The sequence below is a fragment of the Cetorhinus maximus genome, chromosome 3, assembly GCF_964194155.1.
Source record: "Cetorhinus maximus chromosome 3, sCetMax3.hap1.1, whole genome shotgun sequence".
Classification (NCBI taxonomy): domain Eukaryota; kingdom Metazoa; phylum Chordata; class Chondrichthyes; order Lamniformes; family Cetorhinidae; genus Cetorhinus; species Cetorhinus maximus.
Window position 1 is genome coordinate 82,164,066 of NC_135881.1, and position 24,060 is coordinate 82,188,125.

Consider the following 24,060-nt stretch of genomic DNA (forward strand, 5'->3'; position numbering starts at 1 on the left):
CCTGCACTCTGCATCCTGCTACCTCATGGGACATCCTGCCCTGTATACTCAAGGACCTGTGGGTCAAGAATCAGCCTGTTCAGTCACTTAAAGATCCATGGCAGAAACTGGCGACCCTGAGTAGACATCATCCTTGAATTGAGGGATAGCTGCAACAGCATTACTATCCCAGTATGTCTTACGATATAGTTCCCGTTAACACTCCTGTCAGTTTTTACATCTTTTTGTAACATGCCTTCCCAATATTTGTTGGTCTTTGGTGCACACCTGGTAACTGTTCTTTAATTCTGACCAAAGTCACTCTCTCCTTGGGCCTTCAATTAGATCATCCCTCTCCTGTGCTTTCATAATTTACTTGATCAATACTGCCACCCAAACCCCCCACTCCTTTATTTTCCTTCCCTACCTTTGGTGAACAGCTTTCAGCCAGGGATAGTAAGTTACCAACCCTCCCCTCATTTCAGCTAGCCTATATTAATGCTACTATATTGTAATCCCATGTCGTGATTTGTGTCTGCAGCTCACCAATCTTATCTCCCACACTTTGTGCATTTACATATATATATCCAAATCCATCTTATACTGCTTTAGATTTGCTGTCTGTCAGATTCCTCCTATTTCCAAACTCTTCTTCACCTTGGTGCTATTTCTCTCTCCTCGTCCTCTATGCACCTTGTTTCTCCTCTCTAATATTTCAACCTGGTGACCATCCTCCAGCCAAATGATTTAACCTCTTCCCCCCATAGTACTTGTGAGGTTCTTGGGATAAGAAACAGCCAGAGACAGACCAAAATTTAAAGTGCACGAGCGCATGGCTCCTTTATTAAAACAGTTTCTTCCTTCTGCTTGGAGATTCCCTCTGCTGGTACAATTATGTATGGTATGAACAAATGCACATATTGCACTTTCCAAAACACTAATACATTACAGTACTGGTCAACTTTTCTGCAAAGATTTTGGTACCAGCTCCTTTGAGGTATACCTGTTCATCTTGAACAGGTCCCTCCTTCCCCAGAGTTAGTCTCAATGCCCCAGGAATCTGAACTTCTTCATCCTGCACCATTTCTCCAACCACGCGTTAACCTGTATTATCTAGCTTTCCTATACTCAGTAGTACATGACACTGGGAGTAAGCCAGTAATTGCACCTTGGAGGTCCTGCTTTTTAACTCCCTGTCTTTTTCCTAAAATTCTGACTGCAGGGCCTCAGCCCTTTTATTTCCTGTGTTATTGGTTCCCACATGGGCCATAATTTCTTACTGTTCCCTATCCTCTCCACTGAACATATTATTTACCCTGACATTAGGAGTGGGATAGCACATCATACAGGACTCACGTCAACGATTGCAGACATGCCTGTCTCTCCCTCTGATTATTGAACCCCCATGATTACTGCATTTCTGTACTTTGCTGTATCCCCCGTACAGTCATTTGCCCTTCAACATTATGAATGTGTTCTCGACTGAATTTCCCCAAGGTGTGATCACTCTCAGCAGTATTCAGCACTGAAAACTGGTTTAAGAGTTCCACGCTCCTGGAGGATTATGCAGAGCAAATGCTTGAATGTAGATCAGATCGCCTGGTAATTTATATAATTGCTATTAGTGATTTGTGGGAACTTGTCATTTAAAACTGTTGCCTTTGCCTGGTGGCTACATTGAAAATTAATTAGTTGTCTGTGAAGCACCTTGGATGTCCTAAGGACAGAAAAGGCACCATAACATAAGCTGATTTTTTTCTTTCAACACAACCTGCATTCATACAGCGCCTTTGAAATAGAAAAATATTCCAAAGTGCCTCAGGGAGGTGCAAGGAAAATGACCATTGAACCAAACAAGGAGAGATTAGGGGCAGGGAGTTCCTCAGAGTCACTCCCACTCTGCCACCATAACTTTGCAAAAATGCAGCAGAATAAGCATTTATCAAACGTGCAATGAGGTTATAGTGGTGGAGCAGCAGCAGCTTCGAGGATGCTCCCAGGTAATACAGAAACATAGAAAATAGGAGGAGTAAGTCATTCAGCCCTTGGAGCCTGCTCCACCATTCAATAAGATCATGGCTGATCCTCTATCTCAATGCCATAGTCCTGCTCTCTCCCCATACCCCTTGACGCCTTTAGAGTCCAGAAATCAATGTATTTCCTTTCTTAAATATATTCAGTGACCTGGCCTCCACAGCCTTCTGTGATAGAGAATTCCACACGTCCGCCACCCTCTGAGTGAAGAAGTTTCTCCTCATCTCCGTCCTAAATGGTCTATCCCGTATCCTGAGACTGTGACCCCCTGTTCTAGAACCCCTCCAGCCAGAGGAAACATCATCCCTGCATCCAGTCTGCCCATCCCAGTCAGAATTTAAGATGTTTCAATGAGATAAGGCTGAATAACCAAAAATATCTGTCAAAGTGGTGAGTTTCAAGGAGGGTTTTAAAGGACGACATGGAGGTGCTGAAGTGGAAGATTTTAGGGAGGAAATTCCAGAATCATGGCTCTCAGTAATGGAACAAAAAGAGGGAAAGGCTAATGGGAGGCTGGAGTCAGGGAAATGGGGGGCATAGAGGAGTGATCATCATCATTGGGAATGGGTGGTGAAGACTGAATGTGGAATGCAGTATTTGCAGACAGTTTTTAAATAATGGAAAGTGGAAAGGTAGACACCCAAGCATTTACTTGGCAGAATCATCCCCCACAAAGATCAGTTACTGTACTCCTTTTCTATTTCTCAAGATAGACATCAGGGCCCTTCAATATGTGCAGACTTTTAAGATTCAGCACTTTTTGTTAACCAGGACCATTCATCCAATGACCTGCTGCAGCAGGTGCTTGTGTATTGTAGATGGGGAAGGACATCCTTGCACTTATGAACACTTCCAGTATACTCCACCATATTTAGTGCATGCATAATAGGATAACAAACGATGTTCTCAGCTGAGGATTCAATTTGTACTGTTGGGGAGGGTTTAAACTAATTTGGCAGGGGGAGGGGATGCAGAGAATGGCAGAAAGGCACAAACGGGAGCATAGTGGTAATGTTGGAACGATAGCCCAGAGACCTGGTCAGGAAGCATCCTGTAGATCCTGGTGTATAAGTTGACCTTTGAAGTTTGAAAAGTCCTTCCACAGCAGGAGTCAACTTATATGCCAAGTATAAAGTGCGAACTGTCGGTGTTGGTGTAGATGGTTGTCATTTTGAAATGCAAAAAAAAAAATTGAAATTAAATCAAATGCGTCATGTTTTATTTAATTAAATAATTCTACAAGGATAGTTTAAACCACAGTAATAATATTTTTAAAACTGTCCAAATGTTCAACATTTCAAATTATTCAGCATCTGATGAAGTAATCGAATTCATCCTGAGTGCCTTTGGCTATGGCATTATCGTATCCCACTCTGGATCAGGCATGGTTCTTTCGTTTTCATACTCATCCCTCCACAACAAATCATCTTCCTCTGCATCCATTGAATTGGATATACCCCATTGTTGAGTGATCTGATGACAGTTTATGCATTAATAACATCCCACGATTTGAGGGCAAAACTATAAAATGCATCAAGTGGGGTAGCACTCTACGGGCAGAATTTTACACTGATGGGATTTTACGGTCCCGATGAAATCAATGGACTTTTGAATGGCTCAACGCTCTTTACAGCCCCACCCCGGCTGTGACAGGGCTGTAAACTTCCACCCTATGTGAAGGTTTTTTCTCTGTCAACCATCTGCCAATTTCATTCGGCATCACCATGACACTGAATGGTTTGCTGAGGCACACATTCAGAAGTTGAACAATGGATGTTAGACACCCTTGTATACCTGCAATTTGCCATTATTTCTTCACAAGCACCTCTTTATCTCATGGGTTGTATGGTATCTGAACATGTCCTACACTAGATCACTGCATTCTTTGTGCAAACAACCGGGATGCCTATTCCACACATTATCCGTCCGCAGCACTCCATCTTCATCTATCCAACCGACATGCGCAAAAACTCCCCCAGGGAACTTGATTTTCGGCATGGTTTTATATTTGAAAATTACCATCGGGTTTAATTTAATTCCATCGGCCATGCAGGCTAGTTACCACCATGGATCGTGTCTTCTCACATCCTGTGGTTTTCACTAGAATTGTTTATGAACCTTTCCACTTCACGGTTTGGATGTTGGGCATATCGAAATTCATGGGCATTTTCATCCATGTTGCCAAGGTGACATAATGGGTACTTGTGTTGTTGCCACTGTCTGATGATAAGTCTCTGGAAACTGGTAGTTTTAGCATTGATAGTCTTTTGGTAGTCTCTGAGCGACCTTGGTCTTCTGCTGCAGCACTAGACAATTCCATGCCATAAAGCGGCTACATCAATTAACTGTTGCTCTGAAATCTTTGCTAGAATCAGGGTTTGATTTGACCCATTTGAGTTTATTACGCATTGTATTTCTGGTGATGTTGTAACCATTCTGATGATTTTCATGGACCTATTTTGATACATGCTTCTCAAGATCAGGCCATTGACTGGTCTGGCTCTCATGGCGCATTTGGTCTTGGGCATCTTCTTCGGGGGAGATTCCTTCTCCTTTCAGTCTCACACCATTTTCTCACTAACAGCAAATTTCCTTGCTGCAGCTAAGTTATTTGATGAGATAGCAAATGTTTCAATTTTAGCTTGAAACCAGCTTCGTACTTCAATCTTTTTGCAGGAGAACCCATTTCTGTTGGTAGGTCACCATGTGTGGCCTGTTCTGTGTGGGCAGGTCTTAAAATCCCACGCATCTTCTTGGTAACACAGCCCGTAATGCCTGCTTGATTCCATCTGCCAACATACAAGGCAATATAACCCTAAACCTGCACTTCTGAGCTGAAAATTTGAGGCTGACTTCTAATGCAAGTAGAGCCCTAAACATGTATGGGCAGAATTTTTCGCTGGGCAGGCGGGCACACGCCCAACCTGCGCGAGCATATAATAGCACGTGATGACGTCGGGACTCACATGATATTTTGGTTGACGGGCGCGAGCAGGAGTCGGAGCCGCACCCGCCATTAATTAAGAGTCTAGTTATGGCCATTAAAAAGTCAATTGACGCTGATTTTACATTGCCCGTGCGATTTCGCACTCGTTGTACGGGCAAAACAGGCAGGCGGCCAGTCAACAAATTGCAAAACCTCAACCACAAGCGAGATAAAAAGGGTCAGCAGCATTGCCAGTGTGAGTAGTGAGGAGTTTGGTAGATAGTTTGCTGCTGGTGACTTATTGGTACTTGGCAGCTTCATCTCTGTTCGGGGATTCATTCTTAGCATTTCCAGGCTTCATTTCAGGTCTCCTTGGTGTCTCCGTGTGGACCCTTCCAGGTATTAGACAGCCTTTTGTAACCCTGGTAATGGGGATTGTGGTCTCCGTTGGAGGCACCTCCTCTGAGGGGGAAGAGAGGGGCAAAGGGAGAGGAGGCCAGGTGTCCCAATGAAGCTTCCAGGGGAGTGACCTGTGGGAGCAGAGGCGCAGACACAAGGGGCACAGGGCCAGCCTGTAGTCCAAGGCATTAGATGCAGAAAATGCCACTATCTTGCTGCCAGGGTTTACAGGCGGCGATGCAGCTACCTCAATATGTCTGAGGTGCAATGCCAAAGGAGGCTCCGCCTCTCAAGGGAGGCAGTGACCTCCATTTGTCAGAAAATAGGGCCTGAGATCACCTCCAACTGTGTGGGTGGACACCCCATGCCAGCGGCTCTGAAGGTCACAGTGGCCCTCAAGCTCTATGCCTCCAGCTCTTTCCAGGGGTCAGTGAGGGATCTATGTGGAGTCTCCCAATCAGCTGTCCACAGTTGCGTCAAGCTGGTGACAGAAGCTCTGTTCAGGCGGGCATTGACTTTCTTTCACTTCCATACAGACGAGACCAGCCAGGCCGAACGAGCCAGAGGCTTTGCAGCGATTGCTGGGTTCCCCTGCATCCAGGGTGCAATAGACAGCACACATGTGACCATCAAGGCGCCAGCGGGTCAGCCAGGTGCCTTCACCAACAGGAAGGGCTTCCACTCCATGAATCTGCAGATAGTGTGAAACCATGGGGTGCATGTTCTGCAAGTCTGTGCAAGGTACCCTGGCAGCGCACATGACACCTACATCCTCAGGCACTCCCAGGTGCCAAGGTTCTTCAATGCTCCAGCCCAACTGGATGGATGGCTGCTGGGTGACAAAGGCTATCCCTTTGAAAAGGTGACTTATGACACCTCTTCACCATCCAACAACAGAGGCAGAGCAGCGGTACAACAGGAGCCATGCTTCCACAAGGATGATGGTAGAGAGCACCATGGGTCTTCTGAAGATTCGCTCCCAATGCCTGCACCGTTCAGAGGGAGCATACAATAACCCTCAGAGCACGTGTCACTGATAGTGGTTGCATGTTGCGCTCTCCACAATCTGGCACTGGCAAGCAGGGACCCACTGGAGGAAGAGGATCTTGATGCAGCTCTACAGACCACGGATGATGAATTCAGTGGTGAGTCAGAAGAGGAGCACGGTGAGAGGAATGCTGAGGGCGTGGAGGCAGGCCTCATTAACCTCCAGGGAATTAGTTCCCCAGCCTTATTCTCTAAGGAGCCTATGTTCACTTTGGCCTCTCTTCTTTTTTTATATATTTAAAGAAGCTCTTACTGTCTATTTTTATATTACTTGCAAATTTACCCTCAACATTTATTTTCTCCCTCTTTATTTTTTTTTTGCTCATCTTTTGTTGGTTTTTAAAGCTTTCCCAATCCTCTGGCTTACCACTAATAATTGCCACATTGTATGATTTTTCTTTCCATTTGATATTGTCCTTAACTTCCTCGGTTAACCATGGTTGGTTTATCCCCTTCCTTGAATCCTTCTTCATCACTGGGATATATCTTTGTTCAGAGTCATGAACTATTTTCTTAAATGTCTGCCATTGTTCATCAACCGTCTTTTCTGCTAAATTGATTTCCCAGTCCACTCCAGCCAACTCTGCCCTCATTCCATTCTAATTACCCTTATTTAAGTTTAGCACAGTTGTTTCCGACCCAAGTTTCTCACTCTCAAACTAAATGCTATATTCTACCATATAATGGTTACTGTTTCCTAGGGGATCCTTTACTCTGAGATCATTTATTAAGCCTGCCTCACTACACATTACCAGATCCAAATTAGCCTGATCCCTGGTTGGATTCACAACATATTGTTCTAAGAAACTGTCCCGAATACACTCAATGAATTCCTGCTCATGTCTGCCTCTGCCAATTTGATTTTCCCAATCGACATGAAAATGAAAGTCACCCATGATTAATGTGCTGCCTTTTTTACAAACCCTCATCATCTTCTGATTTATTCTCTGTCCTACAGTATAGATACTGTCAGGGGGCCTATAGACTACTCCCATCAGGGTCTTCCCCCACTTGTTATTTCTTACCTTCACCCATTTTGATTCTACATCTTTCGATCCAAGATCCTTCCTAGCTATTGTACTTATTCCATCTCATACTAACTGGTGGTGGAGGGAGTCCATGTTTAAGGTGATCGATGAGGTGTCAATCAAGCGGACGATCCTAGGATCATCATTGATCAGAAACATAATTAGACCAGCCACATAAATACTGGGGCTAGAACAGCAGGCCAGATGCTGGGAATTCTGATGCAAGTGACTCAATTCCTGACTCCACAAAGCCTGTCCACCATCTACAAGGCATAAGTCAGGAGTGTGATGGAATACTCTCCACTTGCCTGGATGAGTGCAGCACCAACAACATTCAAGAAGCTTGACAGCATCCAGGACAAAGCAACCCGCTTGATTGACACCTCATCGATTACCTTAAACATGGACTCCCTCCACCACCGGTACACAGTTTCTACTATTTATAAGGTGCTTTGCAGCAACTTGTCAAGATTTCTTCAATAATTCCTCTCTAACCCATGACCTCTGCCACTTAAAAAATGAGGCCAGCACGCACATGGAAACTCCACCACCTGCAAGTTCTCTTCCAAGTCAGATACAATCCTGATTCATTGGATCAAAATCCTGGAACTCCCTACCTAACATTACTGTGGGAGAACCTTCATCACAAGACAACAGCAGCAAGAAAGTGGTTCACCAGGACAGTTAGGAATGGGCAGGAATTATTGGCCTTGCCAACCATGCCCACATCCCGAATGGATCCAGATATGGCCAATGGCTGGTTCCTGTTCTCATTACGCATTTGATCTTGGCACATGTTTGAAAGTAAAAATTCTCAACTCAAGATGTGCTAATTTTAGTGATTTGAGCACAGGTAGCTTGGAAAGGTAATTGCAGGGTAAAGAAGCAATGAAGCACCTCAGAGAAGAAATGATTCAAGCATAATGTAAACATCTGCCTTTGAAGGGGAAATGCAGAACTTCCAGGACTAATGTGACTTGGGTAATAAAGAAATAAAAGTTAAAATAAAACAGAAAAAGGAGACTTATAACAAATGTCAGCAGCAAGATTCAGTCAGCAAATTTTAATGGCAAGATAATGGAAAGCACAAGAGGGAATTGGAAAATTTCAAATGAGAAGCAAAGAGAGATTATGAGAAACAATTATCAGGCAATATTAAATTGTCCTCTAATAGGTATAAGTGCAAGCAGTTAGTTAGGGAAAGAACTGGGTCTTTTAAGGACCCAAAAGGAAATTGTCATGTAGGTCTGAGGACATGACAACAATATTAAATGAGTACTCTGCTTCCATCTTCACAAAGGAGTCAGTTGATGTGAGGGTTGCCCTAATAGAATTGAGGAAAGTTATTGATGGAATAGTAATAGAAAGGGAAGGCGTACTAAAAAGATTAGCATTACTGAAAGCTGGTAAGTTAACTGGTTCAAAGGGAATGCATTCTAGGTTACTGAAAGAAGCAGAGTTAGATATTGCAAAGGCATTGGTCATAATCTTTCAAGCTTTATTGGACACAGGTGTAGGGCCAGAGAATAGGAGACTTGTTCTATAATGCTATTCATGAAAGGAGAGGGATAAACAAGGAAACTATAGGGCAGCCAACCTAACATCGGGGGTGGGGAAGCTATTGGAAACCATCATCAGGGATCAGAGAGTCAGCAAGAATTTGTTAGGGCAAATTATGTCTAATGTGGTTGAAGTTTTTGCTGAGGTAGCAGAGAAGGTTGAACAAGGTAGAAACAAAAGGCATTTGACAATGTGCCTCACAGGAGGCTTATCAAGAAGATGGAAGCCCATGGTATTAAGGGGAAAGTGGTGCTATGGAAACAGAATTGGCCCAGTGACAGGAAGCAAAGGGTGGTTGTGGATGGATTTTGTTTTTGGGCTGGGAGGTGGCTTGCAGTGTTGTTCCTCAAGGATAGTTTTGGGTGCATTACTCTTGGTAATTTTTGTAAGCGACAAGGATCAGGTTTGGGAACAGTATTAACAAGTGTGTAGATGATGCAAAGTTTACTTGATAAAATATTAGATCATGATAAGGATAGTCACAGGCTTCACGGTGATGGCGACAGGATGGTGAGATGGACAGAAACGAGGCAAATAGAATTCAATGTGGAGAAGTGTGAAGCGATGCACTTTGGGAGCTCTAATCTGGAAAAACAGTACACGACAAAGGACACTATTGTAAAAACTGTAGATGAGTAAAGATACCTTGGTGTCAATATGCACAAATCCTTATAAGGTATCAGGACAAGTTGATAAGGTGGTTAAAAAGGCACATGAGTCACTTGGGTTTAGAAATAGAGGAATAGAATATAAAAGCAAAGAGGTTAAGTTAGAACTTTATGGGCAGGATTTTCAGCTCGGCGGGCAGGTGCACTCAATGGGTCCGGGATCAGCTGGGGAACGGAGTGCCGACTGCAATCGGGCCCCGGCTGCGAATTCATGCTGGCTGGCCAATTAATGGCCAGCCAGCATGAAGCGTGCGTTGAAAGGCTCAGCACTGCTGGGGTGGGAGCGGGAGGAGGGCAAGCGTTGAAGTCAGTGCAGGCGGAGGTGAGCGCTCACAGAAAGCTCCCCGAAGGCAAAGAGCTACCTCAGGGGGTTGAAGGCAAGGGCAACCTAAAATAAAGGTCACGCAAGCCAGAAAAAAGTGTCCAAGCTTCATAATCAATCACCTGAAAATGTAGATAATGAAAGTACTGTCCACAGAAATTTATTTTTATATTGATTTATCATGGAAACCTCATCCTGCCCGTAATGTTAGAGGGGCAACGAAAAATCTCTGTTAATTGGGCCATTAATGGGCTTAATTGCCCTCTTAATTGTCGGCGGGTGCGCTTGTGAGTTTAGCGCACGCCCACCAACCGAAATATCACATGAGTACGCGATGTGGTCGCCCAACGTTATCACGCGCTATTTCACGCTCAAGTGGGTCAGGCATGCGCCCGCCCGCTCAGTGAAAAACTCTGCCTATGAATCACAGTTACACATCAGCTGGAGTATTGTGGACAATTCTGTGCTCCACACTTCAGAAAACATGCAAAGGCCTTAGAAAGGGTACAAAGGAGGTTTACCAGGATGTTACCAGGAATTCGAGACTTTATTATGAGGAGAGATTGATAAAGTTAGGATTTCTCTTCCTGGATCAGAAAAGTGTACTACTTGTAAGTTGAACCTTTCATACTGTTATGGGGATCATGTGACTTTACAGAAGAATCAGCCCTGAGCACGGGTAATCTTAGGGGCTGAGCTTTCTAGCCTTGGTCTCGGTACAAGCATGTAGCTTAATCAGGAACTCTGTGAATAAAGTTTACTGTTTCTTACAAGAAACCTGCCCAGTACTTCAAATTTATTACAATTGGTGATGAGGATAAATAGCTCCAAAGCTGCACCTCACCTCTTGAATGCGAGTATTTCAATTTTTAAGGGAAGAAAGAAAAGTATATTCATCAGCAATGCCACTCTTCAGCAGAATTGACCCATCCGACTCATCCATCGAGGACTGGAGTTTGTACATAGAGCGCCTAGGTTTCCACTTCATAGCAAACAAAATAATGGCAGAGGAGGAACAGAAGGCAACTCTCCTAAGTGTCTGCGGTAGCAAAACGTATAACCTAATTTGTAGTCTGAAGGCTCCGAACGTGCCAAATTCCAGATCCTTCCACGAGCTAGTAGACCTCATGAAGGGACATTTTCGGCCTAAACCATCAGTGATCATGCAAAGATTCAAGTTCAACTCCAGAGTAAGGGCCCCTGGTGAGTCGATCACAACGTACATCGCAAATTTATAACAGTTAACAGGGCACTGTGACTTTGGTGATGCTTTAAAGGACATGTTGCAAGATCATTGGTTTGTGGCATACATGGCAACGTCATTCAGTGCCGTTTACTTGTAGAAGTTCATATAGACCTGAAGTGCGCCATGGAGATAGTGCTAGCAATGGAGAATGTTGAGAGGGACCTGCAGTCTTTGTAGAGTGTGCAACATGGCGCTGTTCTGCAGTTAGGGCAGGAACCTGCCGCTGGGCATGGTGCGAAGACCAGGGAGGCAACCCTGGTGCAGGGCACGATCCCTAGAAAACAAAAAGAAATACTGGAAGCAGCTCACCAGTAATTCAGAAATTAAAGTGTTACCTATGTGGGGTTAATCATGTACCCAAAACCTGCAGATTTAAAGAGGCAGAATGCCACTACATCACAAAAAAGGGCATGTTGTAAAACAGCGCAGGACTAGATCAAGACAGCCATTCAGACAGCTGGTCAAGTTAAATGAAGTGCACATTATAGATGAGGCAGAAGCTGCGGATACTGACATCTATTCCCTACGCAATCTGAAGGCCAGGAAAAGTGAACCAATCACTGTTACCCTTCAAGTAAATGGAAAGCCTCTGCTCGTGGAGGTTGACACAGAGGCATCAACCACAGCCATGGGAGGACACATCTTTAAATACCTCAGAGAAGGTACTCAGCCATTGAGTTTGGAGCAAACCACAGCTCAGCTAAAAACGTATATAGGAGAGGCAATATAGGTGAAAGGTATCACCTCTGTACCTGTATCCGACAGGCAACAGACAACCCAGCTGGCAGCAATCATTGTAACAGGTGAAGGGCCTAGCCTTCTGGGCTGTGGATTGGTTGAAAAAAATTAAACTCAACTGGTCAGAAACTTTTCAAGTCAGAACAGGAGGAATTCCTGAGTTGGTAAAAAAGTATGACAGAGTATTCTGAGGTGAGTTGGGGAAAATACAAGGCCTACAAGCAAAAATATACATGGATTCTGAAGTAACACCCCATTTTTTAAAGGTAAGACCTGTGCCTTACACCCTAAAGGAGAAGGTGGATGTGGAATTGTGCCGTTTGGAGAAGTTAGGAATAATCCAGCCAGTCTAATTTTCAGAATGGGCAGCACCCATAGTCCCTATGATGAAACCAGATCAAACCATTCACAGAGATAAAAACAAAAAACTACTGCGGATGCTGGAAATCCAAAACAAAAATAAAAACAGAATTACCTGGAAAAACTCAGCAAGTCTGGCAGCATCGGGGGAGAAGAGAAGAGTTGACGTTTCGAGTCCAATGACCCTTCAGCAGAACTGTTGAAGAACCTGCAAGATGTACTTTAGAAACTCACCAAGGCTCCTTCTACCTTTCAAAACCTTGACCTCTACCATCTAGGAGGATCAGGGTAGCAGACACATGCGAACATCACCACCTGCAAGTTCCTCCAGTCACATACCATCTTGACTTGGAACTATATCATCTTTCCTTCATTGTTGCTGGGTCACCAAAAGCAACTCCATTCCTAACAGCATTGTGGGTACATCTGTTTCAACAAGGCTTTTCTTACTCAATGGCTGGAATTTTTAGTTCGGAGGGTGGGCACGATCGGCGGGCCTGGGATCAGCCAGGAAACGGACCGCCGACTGCGACTTCACACTGGCTGGCCAATTAACAGCCAGCCAGCGTGAAGCGCGCGCTGAAACGCTCAGGGCTGCTGGGGTGGAGTGAGAGGAGTGTGGAGTAGAAGGAGGGTGGGTGATGAAGTTAATGCAGGCACTTACGAGCACTGAGAGAAAGCTCCCTGAAGGTAGAGAGCTGCCTCAGAGAGCTGCAGACCTGAAAATGTTCCAATACAGTTTTAAAAATCAGAAACAAAATGTCCAAGCATCACAATCAAGCGCCTGAAAATATAAATGATAAAAGTGCTACCCACAGGTATTTATTTTTTATTTTATTTCATTAGGGAAACCTTGCCCTTGGATGAGGTTTCATGAAAAATGTAAAGGTCGCCTGGCTGATTCGCCCATTCACCAGCCGTAAGGTTGGACAGGTGATGAAAAATAGCAGACAACTGTGCCGATAATGGGCTTAATTGCCCACTTAATTGTCAGTGGGCATGCTTCCGACCTTTGCGCACGCGCGCGTTGAGCGAAATATTGCACAAGATGACGTTGGGACGCTCATTCAACGCCATCTTGTGTGATTTCACGCCTGATCGGGTCGAGGGCACACCCGTCCAATCAAAGTAAAATTCAGCCCTATGAGTGACTTGAGATAATTGGCATATAGCTTTTCTTGAAACTATTCATTTACACTATTTTAATGACTTCATAATAAGTACATAGTTATATGGACACAGGTTATTCCGCGTCTTGCTCCCTTGGAGCCTCTTGGTCAACTGGCCTTGATATCATGCTTACATCTTCATTAATATAATCTCATTAACATAATCATTTAACCTTTTACATAACCCCCAAGTATAATCTCAAAGCTGTTAAATTATTTTGTTAAGCTTTTTACAAAACTATTTACATTTGCACCATCTCCTCTGAAAGTCATAACCTCACAGGTTAAGCCTGTCTGGTGCTTTGACCACTCCCCCTGATCTCATCTTGAGTATTCTCGATTGAGGGTGCTGGTCAACACCCAGTTCCTGGACCTGAGCGTCATTTCTGGTGGAGTTTGCAGTAGAGTCCATCTCATTAGTCTCATCATGGTAATACTGGAATGATTATCTCCTTGCAGCTTTTAGGGGTATTTAGGGGTATTCCTTTGGAGAGCCTCAGTTGATGTTTTTGCAAGGTATGATCACAGCTGCTGAATTTAGTCTATGACTGTACCTTCTGCCTGATGGCCTCTGATGGCCAGGTTTTAATTTGGGTGGCACTCTCACTATAGGCTGGTGCTTATACAAGCTGGACATTGTATGTTTGCTCATGTGACCTTACTTGGCCATGGACTTGTAAAATGATTGGATCTGAGTTGTTGTTGCGATGAAGTAGGTCGAGTCTTTAGCCTTCTCCCCATCAGTAATTCAGCTGGCGAAAAGCCATCCCTAGATGGTGTGGCCCTGTGATTGAGTAAGGCTAGTTCCAGATCATTGTACTTTTTCTATCAAAATTGTGATGGTTTTTACCCCTTTCTCTGCTACGCCATTCGCTTGTGGATGGTGTGGCAAAATTATCACATGGTGAAACCCATTTTCCGCTGTGCATTGTAAATGTTCATTCATGAACTGTGGACCGTTGTCTGAGATGACCTCATCTGAAAGGTAGACATAATGTATTTCAAAATTTTTTTCATAGCATCTGCAGTTGGAGTCTGCTGATTTCCAACCAGTGACAGTAATAATCAATGGCTATAAGTTTGATTTTTCCTCTGAAGTCAAACAGATCTATTCCTAGCCTTTGCCAAGATCTGGATGGAAATGTTGATGGCAGTAATGTCTAGAAACATAGAAACATAGAAACTAGGAGCAGGAGTAGGCCATTCGGCCCTTCGAGCCTGCTCCGCCATTCATTATGATCATGGCTGATCATCCAACTCAATAGGCTGCTCCCACTTTCTCCCCATACCCTTTGATCCCTTTCACCCCATGAGCTATATCTAACTCCTTCTTGAAAACATATAATGTTTTGGTCTCAACTACTTTCTGTGGTAACGAATTCCACAGGCTCACCACTCTCTGGGTGAAGAAATTCCCCCTCATCTCAGTCCTAAATGGTCTACCCCATATCCTCAGACTGTGACCCCTGGCTCTGGACTCCCCCACCATCAGGAACATCCTTCCTGCATCTACCCTGTCTAGTCCTGTTAGAATTTTATAGGTTTCTATGAAATCCCCCCTCATTCTTCTGAACTCCAGCGAATATAATCCTAATCGATTCAATCTCTCCTCATATGTCAGTCCCGCCATCTCAGGAATCAGTCGGGTAAACCTTTGCTGCACTCCCTCTATAGCAAGAACATCCTTCCTTAGATAAGGAGACCAAAACTGCACACAATATTCCAGGTGTGGTCTCAGCAAGGCCCTGTACAATTGCAGCAAGACATCCCTGTTCCTGTACTCGAATCCTCTGGCAATGAATCACAGAATCACAGTACTGAAGAGGCCCTTTGGCCCATCGAGTCTGCACTGACATGCGAGAAACACCTGACCTACCTACCTAATCCCATTTACCAGCACTTGGCCCATAGTCTTGAATGTTATGAAGTGCCAATTGCTCATCCAGGTACTTTTTAAAGGATGTGAGGCAACCCGCCTCCACCACCCTCCCAGGCAGTGCATTCCAGACCATCACCACCCTCTGGGTAAAAAAGTTTTTCATCACATCCCCCCTAAACCTCCTGCCTCTTGCCTTGAACTTATGTCCCCTTGTGACTGACCCTTCAACTAAGGGGAACAGCTGCTCCCTACCCACCCTGTTCATGCCCCTCATAATCTTGTACACCTTGATCAGGTCACCCTCAGTCTTCTCTGCTCCAACAAAAACAACCCAAGTCTATCCAACCTCTCTTCATAACTTAAATGTTTCATTCCAGGCAACATCCTGGTGAATCCCCTCTGCACCCTCTCCAGTGCAATCACATCCTTCCTATAATGTGGCAACCAGAACTGCACACAGTACTCCAGTTGTGGCTTCACCAAGGTTCTATACAACTCTAACATGACCTCCCTACTTTTGTAATCTATGCCTCGATTGATGAAGGCCAACATACCATTTGTCTTCTTTACCGCCTGCTGCACCTGCATGCTTACCTTCAGCAACTGGTGTACAAGGACACCCAGGTCTCGTTGCACATACCCCTCTCTCAATTTATAGCCATTCAGATAATAATCTGCCTTTCTGTTTTTGCTACCAAAATGGATAACCTCACATTTATCCACATTATGCTGCATCTGCTATGCATTTGCCGGATCACACAGCTTGTCCAAATCACACTGAAGCATCTCTGCATCCTCCTCACAGTTCACCCTCCCACCCAGCTTTGTGTCATCTGCAAATTTGGAGATATTACATTTAATTCCCTCATCTAAATCATTAATATATATTGTGAATAACTGGGGTCCCAGCACTGATCCCTGTGGTACCCCACTAGTCACTGCCTGCCATTCGGAAAAAGACCTGTTTATTCCTACTCTTTGTTTCCTGTCTGCCAACTAGTTTTCTATCCATCTCAATACATTACCCCCAATCCCATGCACTTTAACTTTACATGCCGATCTCTCATGTGGGACTTTGTCGAAAGCCTTCCGAAAGTCCAAATAAACCACATCCACTGGCTTCCCCTCATCAACTCTACTAGTGACATCCTCGGAAAATTCCAATAGATTTGTCAAGCACAATTTCCCTTTCATAAATCCATGCTGACTCTGTTCGACTCTGCCACTGTTTTCCACATGCTCAGCTATTAAATCTTTTATAATGGACTCTAGAATTTTCCCCACTGCTGACATCAGGCTGACTGCTCTATAATTCCCTGTTTTCTCTCTCCCTCCCTTTTTAAATAGTGGGGTTACATTAGCTACCCTCCAATCTGTAGGAACTGTTCCAGAGTCTATAGAATCTCGGAAGATGACCACCAGTGCATCCACTATTTCTAGGGCCACTTCCTTAAGTACTCTGGGATGTAGATTATCAGGCCCCGGGGATTTGTCGGCCTTCAATCCCATCAATTTCCCCAACATAATTTCCCTACTAATACTGATTTCTTTCAGTTCCTCCCTCTCACCAAACCCTGTGTTCCTAACATTTCTGGTATGTTATTAGTGTCCTCCTTTGTGAAGACAGAACCAAAGTATGCATTTAGTTGGTCAGCCATTTCTTTGTTCCCCATTATAAATTCCCCTGTTTCTGACTGTAAGGGACCTACATTTGTCTTCACCAATCTTTTTCTCTTCACATACTTATAGAAACTTTTACAGTCAGTTTTTATGTTCCCTGCAAGCTTACTCCCGTAAAAATGGCAAAAATATGGCACTTCAAAGTATGCGTCAATGGATTTTGGAATTCCCAGCCACCACACCTTTGTTGTGCCTATGCCCTGCATTTGGTAATGCTCAAATGACCACCATGGAGTTTTTGAAGAATGACTTCTCGCATCATTCCCAGGATTACAAGCCTGTTATTGACGACTAGAAGGCTGAGGCCTCAACATTATTAAGCCAGCCCATTTGTCCGATAAGAGTGTGATCCCAGCCCCTGTGACCAGTTTAAATTCTGCTTGGTAATCTTTGACTTCCAGCTCTACAGACCAAAACTGCTTATTGGAATCTTTTATTTCCCCCAGGAAATCTTCATCCTTACTGACTTTCTATCCAATTTGCTGTACTTTAGAATGATGAGAAGCTTTTTCCCCAACTTCAATTGTGTATTAGATTTTCAGAATCATCTAAAATGTCCGGTCTTGCCACAGATAAAGCATTCAGCTCCTCCTGCTGGGCATTCTCTTTGCCTGTTTTTTGCCACCCCATGTGGAACATTTTAAAATAGGTGGAAGGGTTCTTCCCACCCCTTCAGTGGTTTTGGTGGGCTTTTTCATGGGGTTTTTGATGGTTGGGGCTCCTGACTTTGGGCCTACAAGCTGGTCCAACCCCTCCTGAGCCTCGACATCTCCCTGAAGTACACCCCGGTTCTGCTGCCGCAGCTGTGCCTGCCTTACAAACTGTTCAGCCTTCTCTAATGCTAAATCCTCTTTGGCTTGCAAAAGGTCTAACAACGCAGCGTTGAGCACGCCCACTACGATGTGATCGCGAATTAACTCGTGCTTTAAAGCTCTGAGGCTACAACTGCTGGCCAGTCAAATACAAGTGGTTAATAAATGAATTCATAGATTCACCTGGCCTTTGGCTCTTTTGGTCAAATCTTGCCCGTCCAATGACCAGATTCTTTTAGGGCTGAAGTAATTATGGAGAGCCTTCATAACGCCTCATGGAATGCTGAGTTCTCCTCGACTCCTTGTCTCACTAGGACATCATCAGTTATGGCCCCAATCATATATCGAACATGTGTTTTTCTGCCTTTTCGTGTAAGACTGAAGCTGTTCGGTACCTTTCAAACTGCCTCCTTCAGAGCTCCCATCGTTGCCCTTACTGCGTTTGAAGGGCTGTGGAAGAGGTAGTGGCTGTTCAATGGCAGACGACATTGTGCATGGTTCACTGTCCCCTGCCAAGGTATGTTTCAGTTTTGTCCTTCTTCATTGCAAAGTCGAGATGTTCCAACTTCTTGACCTGTGGGTTACCAATCTGTAGTCTCAGTTTCTTAAACTGTGGCCTCCAGCACTGCCTCCATGTTTCAACAAGCTTTTGCTTACTCTATGAAGTGACTTGAGATAGTCAGTATACAGTTTTTCTTGAAACTTTTAATATTTACATTATTTGCAAAGACTTCATGGCAAGCACATGGTTCTATGGACACAGGCTATTCTGTGTCTTGTTCTCTGGAAGCCTCATGGTCATCTGACCCTGATGTCATGCTTTCATCATCATTAACACCATTGTCTCAGTAACATAATCATTAACCCTTCACAGTACTCCACATAGACTGCAGTGGCTCATTAAGGTGGCTTACAATCACCTTCTCAAGGGCAATTAGGGATGAGCAATAAACGCTGGCATTGCCACCAAAGCTGACATCCCATGAAGAAATTAAAAATAAATAAATAAATTGGCATCAGTAGGATACAACGAGTCCCTGTATTTGAGAACAAATCAGTTCAAGGTTAATCCTGGCTTTTATTCAAGAGTTTCTTATGCAATGACTTATTTCCAAGAAGTTCAAACACTTGGATTCACACATAATACGGTTACATTTTCTTTAAATTAATCTGCATAAGCACGTCACATTTTAGTGAACTAGCTTTCCTCTAATTTTCTCTACATAGTCAAAGATGTGTCCATAGTCTCCTGTATTCAAAATTGGCCTTTATAATATACATTATTTTAATCCTGGACACTACTTCTTATCTTTTATTTGAAACTGTAGCAATTAAACACCGAGTTTGAAATGTTAGAAAGGTCAGAAGCTTGTTTTACTGCCATGCTTACCATTTCCCTTTTAAGCAAACAAGTCTTATCTGCTCTAAGCAAAGTAAATTTGCACATTAAGCTCCTTTCAATTTTATGATACAGAGAGGATGATCAACAAAAGAGGTTTTCCCGGGGAGTGAATTTATTTTACAGTGATTAACTTGTTTGATGTGGTAAAGTAAAAAAGTACAAAGCCTTTTTTAAAAGTTATCAGATTGTCTTGATTTGGAAAGCAATGATTTAACACCACAACTCATCTCACTTGTGATTAGTTCAGTTTACTATCAAGTGTCTTTGTTTTTGGCCAACGTGGAATTCTTTTAACTGGTATGTGAGATGAAGGCTGACAATTGAAGAGTTTGTATGAAGTAGTCTGGAACTGAATGATGGTGATACCACACTGTTATTGTGAATGTTGTGCATACAGGTAATAGGAAAGAATGGTAACCATACTGCAATATCATGAGTTAGTGCTCCCGCTTGTCAGAAGGGTTAGTTGTACAGCTGTAACCTTTAGAGGATGAAGTGTGTACTTGTGCCCAAGGACAAAATGGGACAATAGTTTACTGTGTAACCTTGCCTGTCCTACTCAGGTCATTGAACTTTTTGTGGTACTGGTCTACAGTCCTGTGCATTAAAAAGTTGGCTTTCAGCACCAGTGTCACCTCCTTCCACATTACACATGATCTTTTCTGGCAGACTCCCTGCCATGGATACGTGGCATTCCATCCGTATTTCATCCAGCAGTGCTTGTAGGTTGAACTCAGTATAGCTTTGGCATCTTCCTCCCTGCCTCTGTGCCATGCTTTTGCCTTAACTTTGCCTGTGTCTATCAGGCTTAACTATATTCATTTAAAATGCAACAGCAATAACTTGTATTTATATAAAATCAAAATACTGTGGGTGCTGGAAATCTGAAATAAAAACAGAAAATGCTGGCAAAACTCAGCAGGTCTGGCAGCACCTGTGGAGAGAGAAACAGAGTTAATGTTTCCAGTCCGCATGACTCTCCTTCAGAGCTAAAGAGAAGTAGAAATGTGATGTGTTGGATTTTACACCCCCTCCCGATGTCCAGCCCCCCCACACCACCCCCGATGTCTCACCCCCTCCCACCATCCCCACCCGACCTCCGAACACCCCCAACCCCCAAATCCTTTTCATTTACCTTAGGCACTGACCTTCTACCTGGTCTGTCAATTTCAGTGGGACCTTTAGATTTATGTGCTTTACGGCAGCTAGTGCTGTAAAAAATGGGGCATGTCCTCCTTCAATTGGATGGTGCTGGACTTCGACGCTGGACTTCGGAGATAGCTGCACTGCCTGGATTGCACCTGGCTTGAATTGGAAGGTTGGGCTGGACAGGCACAGAAGAAATTTGGCAAATGTAAGTGGGCACAGAGCAGCAATCTGACGCTGATTGCCGCTCTGAGGGAGTTACGGCCCATTAGGTCAGTTGACCAAAAGCTTGGTCAAAGAGGTAGGTTTTAAGGAGGAAAGAGGGGTTTAGAACTTGAGGTCTTGGCAGCTGGAGGCGCGACTACCAGTGATAGAGCGATTAAAATCGGGAGGCCAGAATCAGAGAAGTGTAGGTATCTTAAAGAGTTTTGGGGCTGGAGGAGATGACAGGGATAGGGAAGGTTGAAGCCATGATGGATTTGAAAACACGAATGAGAATTTTAAAATCCAGGTGTTCCCTAACCAAGAGTAAATGTAGGTCAATGAGCACAGGGGCACTGGGTGAATGAGGTTTGGTGCGAGTTGAAACATGGGCAGCTGAGTTTTGGATGACCTCAAGTTCATGGAGGATAGAATGTGGGAGACCAGCCAGAAGTGCATTCAAATAGTCAAGTTTAGAGGTAACAAAGGCATGGATGAGGCTTCCAAGAGTAAACGATCCGAGATGGGGCAGAGTCAGGAGATGTTACATAGTTGGAAGTATGCAGCCTTAGTGATGGTGTTGATATGTGGCCAGGAGCTCATCTCGAGGTCAGATAGGACACCAAACCAAAAATGGCCTTGCTCAGCCTCAAACAGTTGCCAGGGAGAGGAATGGAGCTGATGGGTAGGGAACAGCATTTGCAGCAGCGACTGAAGACAATTACTTCAGTCTTCCTAATATTTAATTGAAAGGAACTTCTGCTTATTGAGTGCCAGATGTCAAATTCAGAGTCAGTGGAGGCATCGAGAGAGGTGATTGTGTGTTAAAGCTAAAAGTCATCACCATGCATGTGGAAACTGACCCTGTGTTTCAGATGATGTCACGAGGGATAGCATATAGGTGAGAAATAGGAAGGGGACAGGATATTTTTTTTTATATTCATTCATGGGATGCGGCTGTTGCTGGCTGGGCCACCATTTATTGCCCATCCCTAATTGCCCTTGAGAAGCTGGAGGTGAGCTGCCCTCTTGAACCACTGCAGTCCATGTGGTGTAGTTATACCCACAGTGCCAAGGGTTATCATTTTGGTGACAGCAGATTTGAAGGAGCCGTAAACAATACCAGTTAATATGGGAGCCAGAAACAGAAGCTAGGTGGTTAGCAGTTTAATGAGAATAGGTTCAATGATGAAAGATGGAGCAGGATGTGAGTCCCATTGTCAAGTTGAGCTCGGAAAGGGCATGAGGGGCGATAGGAAAGAAATTACAGAACAATACAAGTTCAGGGCTAGGACCAGGAGGATTTTAGAGGAAATCTCTAATTTAGCCCAGTGGACTAGGAGATGGAAGGGAAGTGGCAGAGGCAGCTGGTTGGTTGGTCTCAGTCTTATTGACAAAGAAGTCCACAGCTTCTTGTTGTTGGTGATGAAGGTAGAGGAGGCAGGGGAGAAGAGTTTAAGAGGACTGTGTGCAGTAGAGAAAAGAAACAGGGGCTTATCTTTATGTTCCAGGGTGATCCTGGAATGGTGAGCAATTTTAGCAGAAGAGAGAAGAGCCAGTTGTCCGCCATATCCATTCAAACCTCAATCATCGGACTTAAGGGAGTGGAACTGGTGGTCATACTGGGGAACTAGCCAGGATGAGAGGTAGTAATTGTTTTAATGGGGACTGGGCCATCAAATGTAGTGGTGAGGGAGTGGTTGAACAGATGATCAGCTGTCGAAATGTTATGGTGAATGGAGGGCCAATGTTTAGATAATTATGATTTTGAAAGTGCAGTTGTAAGTAAATTGTGAGAGTTTCTCCAGTGGCAAACACTAATAAATAGGACTTAGAGGGGCAAGAGGCATGTGGGTGGAGAACAATACAAAGAAGTGATCATACTTGGCCTTATCTGTGACTGGTATGTTGGTTGAAATGTTGTGTGAAATGGCATGCTCAAAAGCGTGGCCATGAATATAAGTTGGGGAATTTACGTGGAGGGTGAGATCAAGGGAGGAAAAGAGGGCAGTACATTCAGAGGAGAGAGAGCATGATGAATTGAGATGGAGATTGAAGTCGCCAGGAATAAGTCACTGGTGCAGAGGCTGGGTGAGAAGTGAAGACATCTTGGTGAAAAAATTTTCTGGTAGTTGGGGGAGGATTTTCCCCTCTTCGAGCGGGCATGCTGGATGGGCCTGGAGCAGCCAAGAAACGGTCTGCCATTCACGATCGGGCCCTGACCGCAATTTCATGCTGGCTGACCAATTAACGGCCAGCCAGCGTGAAACGCGCACTGAGGTCCTCAGCACTGCCGGGGTGGGAGTGGGAGGAGCACGAGCACTGAAGTTTGCGCATGCACAGGTGTGTGCTCATTGAAAGCTCCCTGAAGGTGCAGAGCTGCCCAGGGAGCTGAAGGATTAAAAAATTTAAAATAAAGATTTGAAAAATAAGGGAAACATGTCTCCACATTATGAGGGGAATAGATAGAGTGGACAGGATAAAATTGTTTCCCTTGGTGGAGAATTCTAGAACCATGGGACATAGATTCAAGATATGTGGCAGAAGGTGTAGGAGGGACATGAAGAAGAGCTTTTTTATGCAGAGGGTAGTGGATGTCTGGAATTCGCTGCCCAAGTTGGTGGTAGAGGCAGAAACTCTAAACTCTTTTAAAAAGTACCTGGATCTGCACCTTAAGTGCTGTAAGCTGCAGGGCTATGGGCCGGGTGCAGGAAGGTGGGATTAGAAAGGGCACCTGGGTGTCCTCGGGCTGGCATAGACAAGATGGGCCGAATGGCCTCCTTCTGTGCTGTAGCTTTTCTATGGTTCTATGAACAGGGACATGTTCAAAATGAGTTTAAAGAATTTTTACTGTTTTTTTATTCACTGTTGGAAACCTCATCCCGCCCGTGAATGAGCTTTCTCAAAAAATACAAAGGCCACTTGGCCTATTCGCCCACCTGCCAACCGTAAGGTTGGATGGGCAGCGAAAAATTCAACTTAATTACCAGCTTAAGGGCGTTAATAGGCTTTTTAATTATCGGCAGGTGTGCTGCCAACTCTTGTGCGTGCCTGCTGACCAAAATATAGCGCGAGTGCGCAATGATGTTGGGATGCCTGTCCGACGTCATCACGCGCTATTTCACGCTTGGGCATGTCGGGTGCGCGACCTGGACACCAAGCTGAAAATCCTGCTCTGGAGGTTTTTTTATTCCTACCTGAGGTGTGCGTATTGCTGGCTAGGCCACAAATTATTGCCCATCCTCAATTGCCCTTGAGAAGGTGGTGGTGAGCTGCTTCTTGAACGCTGCAATCCACGTGGTGTAGGTACACCCACACTGCTGTTAGGGAGGGAATTCCAGGATTTTGACCCAGCGACAGTAAAGGAACAGTGATATATTTCCAAGTCAGGATCCTGTGTGGCTCGGAGGGGAACTTGCAGGTGGCAGTGTTTCCATATAACTGCTGTCCTTGTCCTTCTAGGT

General features: G+C 44.4%; 1 protein-coding gene across 1 annotated transcript in view; it reads left to right on the forward strand.

Annotated features, from left to right (window-relative positions):
• The window catches only part of LOC144678746 (insulin-like growth factor-binding protein 4), a 138,875-nt gene that overhangs the window by 74,635 nt on the left and 40,180 nt on the right, over window positions 1–24,060 (forward strand). The window lies entirely within an intron of this gene.